The 9,946-nt window shown below is 51.8% G+C and overlaps 1 long non-coding RNA gene and 1 pseudogene across 1 annotated transcript; one reads left to right on the top strand and one right to left on the bottom strand.

Annotated features, from left to right (window-relative positions):
* Positions 1-4,918: 4,918 nt before the first annotated feature.
* On the bottom strand, positions 4,919-6,485 carry LOC149349360 (uncharacterized). The gene is made up of 2 exons (XR_016289410.1): positions 5,664-6,485; positions 4,919-5,062 (listed from the first exon to the last, which is right to left on the bottom strand). It is a non-coding gene; the product is annotated as an uncharacterized LOC149349360 (long non-coding RNA).
* A 1,274-nt stretch (positions 6,486-7,759) lies between these two features.
* On the top strand, positions 7,760-9,635 carry LOC149349359 (uncharacterized; annotated as a pseudogene).
* The last annotated feature ends 311 nt before the right edge of the window (positions 9,636-9,946 follow it).

The following is a 9,946-nucleotide window of genomic DNA, read 5'->3' as shown; positions in this document are numbered from 1 at the left end:
GGCTTTGCCGCCAGCGCCTTCCGCCTTCTCGACCTGATCTGCGCTCCTACCCGTACGATGCCGAACTATCCTCGCCGAGAAGTCCACCTGGTCCCCCCTTTGTTTCCCCTGATCGCCAAATTTACACCACTCGCCGATCGCCTTCCCCTCGACGCCGTTCCCCTTCTCCGATGCTGCGACGTTCTAGCTCCGCACTTGAGGGAAACTAACAGCCGCAGTTCCGGGGGCAAGAACTGCGCTTTTTTCGAACTCCTCAAGTCCTCCGTGTCGTCCCGCTAATGTAATCGTAGTGTTCGTGGAAGGTGCCAAGGTTCTCGCCCTCGTCGACACGGGCGCTGCAGTATCTGTTATAAGTGAAGCTCTATGCCGCCGACTCCGCAAAGTGACTACCCCACTTTCTGACTTTTCGCTTCGCACCGCCTCATCACAGCGCATTCATCCCTCAGCCGCATGTACGGCCCGTGTCCTCATTCAAGATGTTTTGTACACCATCGAGTTTATTGTGCTGTCTCACTGCTCACACGACATCATCCTGGGATGTGACTTCCTTTCGACCCATCGTGCCGTTATTGACTGCGCTCGAGCTGAAATCGCCTTTTCTCCGCTGTGTGACGCTCCCTTTTGCGACGTACCTACGCAGTCTGCCAAACTTGTGGTCGCGACTGATACCGACATTCCTCCGTTTTCTGCTGCCCTCGTACCCCTCTCCTGTGCTGGCGTCACTCATTCAACTGTTTTCTTCACGCCTTCCGAAACCGCTTCCCGCCATCCCTGCCTCCTGCTTCCCTTTGCTGTTCTGACGATCGACCATGGACAAAGTGCAATTTACGTCTCGAACCCATCTTCGTGCCCGTCAGCAGTGCTCCGAGGTGAATGCCTCGGGCGTATTGAAGAACTTGATTCCTGCCTTCCCTACCCTATTCTTGATACCACCGCTTCCTTCGATGTCGATGTGCTCAGCTCCTGTGATGTTAAGAATGATCCACCGCCCTCCGACGTCTTCCACCGTGCCATTGACGCTGACCTTCCACCCGCGCTACGTGATCAACTCGTCGCCCTCCTCCAGCGCTTCAGGTCTTCTTTCGATCTTCCTCAGACTGCCTTGGGCCGTACGTCTGTCGTTGCGCACACCATCGACACCGGTACACACGCCCCTCTTCGCCAGCGCCCCTATCGTGTCTCGGCTTCTGAGCGCCGCGTCATTTCTGATCACGTGGACGACATGCTCCGTCGGGGTGTCATACAGCCCTCTCACAGTCCCTGGGCGTCTCCTGTTGTGTTGGTAAAAAAGAAAGATGGTTCCATCAGGTTCTGTGTTGATTACCGCCGGCTCAACAACATCACACGCAAGGACGTCTATCCCCTGCCACGAATCGATGACGCCCTGGACTGCTTGCAAGGAGCTGAGTATTTCTCCTCGCTGGATTTGAGGTCAGGTTACTGGCAGGTGCCTATGGCTGACACTGATCGCTCAAAAACTGCCTTCATAACACCTGACGGCTTATATGAGTTCAACGTCATGCCGTTTGGCCTTTGCAACGCCCCGGCAACTTTCGAACGCCTGATGGACACCATCCTTAGTGGACTCAAGTGGGAGAGTTGTCTTTGCTATCTCGATGACATCGTCGTCTTTTCTGCGGACTTTTCTTCTCATCTCATCCGCCTGGAGCGCGTTCTGACTTGTCTTACTGACGCTGGGCTCCAGATGAATTTGAAAAAGTGCCGCTTTGCTGCCCGACAACTCACCATTTTAGGACATGTAGTCTCTAAAGACGGCATTCTTCCGGACCCCGCCAAACTTCGTGCAGTTGCCGAATTTCCGAAGCCCACCTCACTGAAGCAGCTCCGTAGCTTCGTTGGCCTTTGCTCGTACTTCCGTCGCTTCATCTTAAATTTCGCCTCGATCATCGCTCCTCTGACCCAGCTACTCGCAGGCAGCTCCAACCTCTCCGCTTGGACGCCTGCTTGCGATGACGCCTTGGACACCTTGCGCCACCTTTTGGTTTCGCCTCCTATCCTGCGCCACTTTGACCCGACTGCGCCTACTGAGATCCACACTGACGCCAGCGGTATTGGACTGGGTGCCGTTCTCACCCAACGCAAACCTGGCTTCCGTGAATATGTGGTCGCCTACGCCAGTCGGACCTTGAGCAAAGCGGAGGCCAACTATTCTGTTACCGAACGAGAATGTTTGGCCATCATTTGGGCCATTGGAAAATTTCGTCCCTATGTCTACGGTCGCCCGTTCTGTATAGTAACCGACCACCATGCCCTGTGCTGGCTGGCCTCTCTCAAAGACCCGTCAGGCCGCCTAGCTCGCTGGGCTCTGCGATTGCAGGAGTATGACATTCATGTCATTTACCGCTCCGGCCTCAAGCATAATGACGCGGACGCTCTTTCCCGCTCGCCGCTACCTAGTGCTTCATCGCCTGCTCCTGTGTCTGCTTACGACTTGTCCTCGCTTGCCACTGCCGACATGTCAACCGAGCAGCAGAAAGACCCTTGGATCGCCAGTCTTATTAACTTCCTTTCGAGTCCTACGAATGATAATTCGTCCCGTTCTCTCTTACGTCAAGCCCGTCACTTTTCTATTCGGGACGGTCTCCTCTACCGTCGCAATTACCTGTTCGACGGACGCAAATGGCTCCTAGTGATCCCCCGCCATCTACGCACCGACATTTGCGCCGCTTTTCATGCGGACCGACAGTGTGCCCACGGCGGCGTGTTGAAAACCTACACGCGTCTGCGTCTTCGATTCTACTGGCGTGGCATGTACCGCTTTGTTCGCCACTTTGTGCGATCTTGCCCATCCTGTCAACGGCGTAAATGTCCGCCTCACACCTCGCCTGCTCCACTGCAGCCGTTACCCTGCCCTGCCCGCCCGTTTGACCGCGTTGGCATAGACCTCTACGGCCCCCTCCCTCCCACTCCCGCTGGTCACCGCTGGATTATCGTGGCCGTGGATCATCTCACACGTTATGCTGAAACGTCTCCATTACCATCTGCCTCCGCCCGCGACGTGGCTTCCTTTCTTCTAAAGAACCTGATTCTTCGCCATGGTGCTCCTCAAGAACTGCTCAGCGACCGTGGACGCGTATTCCTGTCTGACGCTCTTGAGGCCCTCCTCAAGGAATGCCGCATTATACATCGAACCGCTTCGTCTTACCACCCTCAGACCAACGGCCTGACCGAGCGTTTCAACCGAACCCTCAGTGACATGCTGTCTATGTACGTCGACGCCAACCACTCCAACTGGGACCAAGTTCTTCCCTTCGTCACCTACGCATATAACACTGCGACACAAACCACCACTGGATTCTCTCCCTTCTTTCTTTTGTACGGCCGCGAGCCCCCCTGCACGATGGATACTCTTCTTCGCTACCGACCCGAAATTTCCGAGTCCACGCCACTGTCCGACGCTGCCAGGTACGCCGAAGAATGCCGCCAGCTTGCTCGCTCGTTTACCACACAGACCCGGTGGCAGCAAAAACATGACCGCGACACTTCCGCGGCCTCTACCTCCTACCCTGCCGACTCCCTTGTGTGGCTCTGGGTGCCTCCCACAACTCCCGGCCTTTCGCGGAAACTGCTGCATCGGTATCATGGTCCCTACCGGGTTCTCAAGCAAACATCTCCGGTCAATTATATTGTTGAGCCTGTTGCACCCGCTGCGGACTTGCGTCGCCGTGGCCGCGAAACCGTCCACGTCGACCGACTGAAGCCGTACTACGACCCCTCTGTTCTTCCTTCCCCTTAAGACGCCAGGATGGCTCCTTTTCACCCGGGGGAAACTGTAGTGTGCCAACTGTGACAGGTTCCGCTACCGCCATGCGCCGACACTGCGCTGCGCCTGACGACGACGAAGTTATGCGCCGACACTACGCTGCGCCTGACGACGACGAAGTTCCCCCGCTCTCTTCTCTCTTGGTGCTGGCTACGCCCGTCGACGCTGCCAGACCCTGCACAGCGGTTCGGTCTCTTGAGGACGCCTAATAAACGCACCCCTACACAAGAAACAAATTGTATCCCGACCCTAAGAGGCTACAAATGCTAGGAAAACAGCGACACTCATTAGCGACAGGATAACGACAATAAATCACGGGGAAATAGCAGATACGCAGTTGGAACACGTGATAACCGAGATAATTCCCAAAAGGAAAAGGAAAGCAAAAAGCACCTTCGTAATAAACATATACAGCCCACCCAAAAACAGGGGTGACTTTATTAAGCTTTTCGCGGAGGCAAAAAAGCTTGTAGGGCAGAATACCCTGATTGCAGCGGGAGACTTTAACGCGAAAAGCCCACAATGGGGCAGCAAAAGAGAAGACATAAAAGGGCGGAACATATGCGCAGCAGCAGAAAACACAGGCTGCAAGCTACTCACGGATGAGAGCCAGCCCACAAGGCAAGGCAATAGCGTAAGCGTAGACACGTGTCCCGACCTAACCTTCGTCAGAGGAACGAAACAAGCAGAATGGGAAAACACGCAAGAAAACCTAGGCAGCGACCACTATATAATCAGAGTGGCCATAGAAGCTGAAAGCATCAGGAGGAAAATCGGCAAAGCAAAATTAACAGACTGGGATGCCTTCCGTACCCACTGCAGAAGAATTAAAGGCGACATCACATCTTTAGAAGAATGGAGTCAGCAACTCAAACAAATTAGAGACCCAAGCAACCACCGATATCCTTCGGACGGCCGACAGAGATCTGTTTCGGATGTTCTGTACGTCCGCTGAACATCCGCAAACAGCCGGTAGACGTCCGTCGGCCGTCCGAAAGGTGGCCAAAGGTATACGGTTCGCCGGCCGACGGACGTCCAGTTGAGTACGTCCATTGGCGGATCTTTCTCGAATATTCGCATATATGGTGCATGCGTGCTTTTTCACTCCGCGCGATGCAATAAAACAAAAAACAGTTTGATGCATAGCAGGCATATTTTATTGTGGTTGATGATACATCAGCAGAGCAATGGGTCATATTCGGAAAATTTCTTAAATGTGACTCTTCAAATGTGGTAAGCTTGGGACACACATCCGTAATCTTCCCACCCACAGTATTTCTGAAATAAAAAGAACGCGGCAAACATCAGTCATGTAAAACAAATGGCACAATGCAGCAGCCCAAGTAAAAACATTGGAACAAATTAATAGAAGTGTTTAATGCTGCAAGTATAACAGACAATGCACTTTACCAAACACCTCAATAAGTATAAGACAATAACAGCTCTCACTTTCCACACCATATTTGACAATGTATATGTTCTTTATTTATTCTCATGGGCCTTAGCGCACTAACCTGCGCAGCACTGTAGTACGCGACTGTGCACAGAAAGCCGCAAAGCTTCCGTTGCGAACCACTGCGAACTACACGTGCTTGCTATGGTCTGCCTTTCGCGCGTTGTCACTCTTTATATAGGCACAGAGAACCTAGCGATGCCTTAAATATTAACAAGATGCGAAAATACTCCGTCCCGCAACTTTGAAGAGGAGTGGGAATTAGCCGCGCGAGTCGAGGGCTCCCGAAAGTGTGAGAACAGCACACACTTGTGGAAGCCATCTCCTCGCGCTTACTGCTCCCACTGTCCTGTGAACGAATGTTATATGAGCATGCATGCTGCATTGTCCTAGAAGCAAGTTCCAAGAAGTGTACTGGATACATACCTTCGTAGGCAATCACATGTGCACTAAGCCTTCTTTAAACCAAGGTCGACGCAGTACGGGATTCCGGTGTTCCAGAAGAGCTTCAGGAGCTTCCCGTATCTTTCGAATTGCTTAAGTTACATACTACTTTCGTCCACAGACCGAACAAAGCCACACATTATAATAACAGAGCTATAACGCTCTGCGCGACAACACTACGCGACAAATCAACAACAGCGCTACGGAGCCGTACTGATGGATTGGATTGGACTGACCGCGAACTGACATCTATGATGATGGTGATAGCAGAATGCGCGGGAGTTTTGATACTTACGGGTGGTTTCAATGGCAAGTTTAGCTAGCAAAACGGTGGACATGTCGCACAACTCCACTAATTTGGAGGTTTTATAAATATAAAACTAGTTATTGAGTTCTTGCAAAATTCTGCAACACCTGCTTTTCCTCTTAGATAAATTTAGCTCGTTGGCGGCTCTTGCACTGCAGGTAGGAGTGGAATCGCATAAATTTACAAACATCTTCGCGTCAAACCCTCCAACTGATGCAAATAAAACAGTATACATACACGAAATACGCCAATTTTCTGTAAAATAAAAAACGTCCATACTCATGGCCTGGGAAAATACTCGGCCTTACATCCTTCGGACGTACACCTCGTCTCTCATGCGGATATACAAAAGTGGACACTGTCCGTACGTCCAGCGGATGTACGAATACGGATATCCGAAATCGGATTGTGTTCGTACGTCCGATGGACATCCGATCTCGGCAAAGGACGTTCGGATCTAGCTCGTACGTCCGACGGATATCTGTGGTTGCTTGGGGACATACACACCAAAGAAGTGATCCGCATGGAACAGGCACCAGAGGTAGACAGAAGACTCCTCGGCCTATGGGAGGCAAGAAGCCTAACCAAACGCTGGAAAAGACAGAAGCTGAACAGGAAACTGAAAAAGAAGATAGCAGAAATTACCAAGCGAGCGGAAGAATATGCAACACAACTGGCTAGACAAGGGTGGCAGCAGTTCAGTACAACACTGAACGGCACCCTAGGGACAACCAGGACATGGCAAATCCTGAGAAAACTCATGGACGCAGCAAATTGATACAAAGACTAATCCATCAATACGAGGGGACAGAGGAACAGCTAATCCAGGCAGTAAAAGAGAAATGCTACGGAAAGGAACACGTGGAGGCCTACCGGGGAGAATACCAGGGGAAAGAAAACCAGGAGATGGACAGACCGATAACGAAGGAAGAGGTCATCGAAGCCATAAGGGCAACAACAAAGAACACGATGGCGGGGGCGGACAAGATCCAAAACGCGTTGATAAGAAACCTCAGCGACGAAGTGATAGAGCAGCTTACGAAATATCTGAACAAACACTGGGAAGAAGGGACAGTTCCGGAAGAATGGAAGCATGCGGAGGTCGTCATGATACCCAAACCAGGCAAGAAACTGCAGATAGAAAATCTCAGACCAATCTCGTTAACATCGTGCCTAGGCAAGCTGTTCAAGAGGATAATCACCAAAAGAATACAAAGACACCTAGAAGACGGAGGATGGTACCCCAACACCATGTTCGGCTTCAGGGAACACCTATAGACACAAGACGTGTTACTACAACTGAAGGAAGAAGTCCTAGAAACAATGCCGAGCAAAGGGGAAAACGTAGTCACGGCCGTCGACATCAAAGGGGCTTTCGACAACGTATCCCACGCGGCAATCATGGAAGGCATCAACACCACCGACTGCGGAGAGAAAACGCACAACTACGTGAGAAGCTTCCTCACGAACAGAACGGCAACGGTGGGCTTGGGAGGCCTGCGAAGCGAAGTCTTCCAAACACCATGCAAAGGAACCCCGCAAGGCTCGGTGATATCACCAGTGCTCTTCAATATAGCAATGATCATCTTAGCCAGAGAACTTAGCCAGATACAAGGGATTAGACACGCAATGTATGTGGACGACATAACCATGTGTACCAATGAAGGCTCGCTGGGAAGTAAACAGGAGGCGCTACAAGCGGCAGCCACCTGCATCGAAGAATACACGAAGAAAAGGGGACTAAAATGCTCTACGGAGAAGTCACAACTCCTCAGAGTAGGAAGGCACCCCACGGTAGCCAGCCTCGAGGTGAAACTGGAAGGGCAGAATATACCGGAACAAAGAATGATAAGAATACTCGGCATGTGGCTGCAAAGCAGCAGGAAATGCAGCCACACACTCAGCCTGCTAAGCAAAGCGGCGGAGCAAGTAGGCCGAATGATAAGCAGAGTAGCCAGCAAAAGACACGGCATGAAGGAGGAAGACACAATCAGACTGGTGAACAGCCTGATAGTCAGCCGGGTGACATACTCACTACCATACCACGCAACAACCAAAGCCGAAAGGGAGAGTAAAGTTCAGGTTCTCTTCTTTCCTCGCACCAGAGGTGCCCCGCCAGGGACGGTTGGTTTAATTCGAAGACTGAAGCTTGATCTCTGCACCAGGGGTGCCCCGTCAGAGACGCTCTCATGAAGAGTAGAGACGCAGGGGCAAGGCGAATACTTGACGATTTATATACAGATATTTACATTGCATATACAAGTTTAGACACTCGAGACAAATTAAACGGCAAAGAGATACACAACAACAAAAAGGTGGAACTGGCTAACACTAGGGGAGGCCCCTACTCGGCATAGCCGAAGATGCGTTGCATCTCACCTTAGCGCAGAACCTCGCTTCCCACTCCGGGGCCCGGTTTTAAAGCCCTAAAGGCCCGGCCCACATTTCGTGGCTTCCAATCATGTTACAATGTTCACATGATTGGTTTAGGGAGAGCCTGACCAGCCCTCCAGCTCCCGTAAGGTGAAGAACCCTCTCCACCACAAAATAAAAACAAACACAAATACACATTCGTGCCAGCACGTGCGCGAATCGGTACCGCGGGGCGGGGGGACACCCGAATTTCCCGGCGCGTTCGCAAGCGGCCGCGTTCCGAGAAAGGAGACGCTCCGCTTTGAGCGCCCTCAGCCGCGTTCCAATGACCCCGCGTACACTACCGACCCTTTACAGGGAGCAAGCAGAAACAATCCTCCGCAAAGCATACAAGACAGCACTACATCTACCAAGGAACACGCCCAACGAGAAACTAATGCAGTTGGGGCTCAGCAACACATTCGAGGAGCTGAGTGAATGCCAAGTTAAAGCGCAAGTCCAAAGACTCAGCGACACAAAAACCGGAAGAACACTTCTGACGAGGTTGGGTCGGGAGACTGAGAAATATCAGAGTAACAGGGCAGACATACCAGATACATTAAGAAGTAACATAAGCATACAACCCATACCCCACAACATGGACCCAAATCTCCATGCCAGCAGAAGGAAAGCTAGGGCAGAGCACTACGAGAAAACGATAGGACATCGAGACAGCACGGTATATACCGATGCCTCCCCATACTATGGCGAACATAGAAACAGGATGGCGGCAGTATTCGTCAACCACCGGGGAGAACACATGAGCCTCACAGCCAGGGCATCAAGCGTAACAGAGGCGGAGGAGATAGCGATAGCCCTAGCAGTGAAGGAAGGGGATAGGAGGGGAAGATCTCTGAATATCTTAACAGACTCACAGGAAACGTGCCGAAACTACACAAAGCGTAGGATAGGCAAAACGACGCTCAGGATCCTCAATGAGGGGGCACCCTCGGGGAGGAGAGAAAAGCACAATATAATTTGGATACGGGGCCACGCGGGGGTCTGGGGCAACGAAAGGGCGGACGAACTAGCTCGAGGATTTACCATCCGAGCAGGGGAGTCGCAAGCCCCGGAGGAGCTCTGGACCAACCGAGGGGCTGGGTATTCTGAAACACTAAGTCTATACAGGGGTCTGAGATACAAATATCCCCAACCACACAAAGAGCTAAGCAAGGAAGAAGCCGCAAAATGGCGGAAATTTCAAACAGGCTCCTTCCCAAATTTATATATACTAAGCAAAATGTTCCCAACGCAATACCGTGCCACATGCCCTTGGTGCGAAGCGAGGCCAACACTATACCACATAACATGGGAATGCAATAGAAACATATCGTTTCACAAACAAGACACACCAAGTGCAGAGCAATGGGAGAGCCGGCTCACCAGCTGCGCGCTAGAGGCCCAAAGGGCACTCATAGCATACGCAAGCGAGGTGGCCAGACTCAGTGCAGCCCTGGACTAGGGGCCCACCTAAGGCTAAGGAGGCGACCTCAAGACCTGAAGACGACCTCCACCGCAAGCGAAACTTAAGAAATCAATGAAGTTT

The sequence above is a fragment of the Amblyomma mixtum genome, chromosome 3 (genome assembly GCF_055824585.1).
Source record: "Amblyomma mixtum isolate Tamu chromosome 3, ASM5582458v1, whole genome shotgun sequence".
NCBI lineage: Eukaryota > Metazoa > Arthropoda > Arachnida > Ixodida > Ixodidae > Amblyomma > Amblyomma mixtum.
The sequence above is the reverse complement of the archived record's forward strand: the minus strand, read 5'-3'. Positions and strand labels throughout refer to the sequence as shown.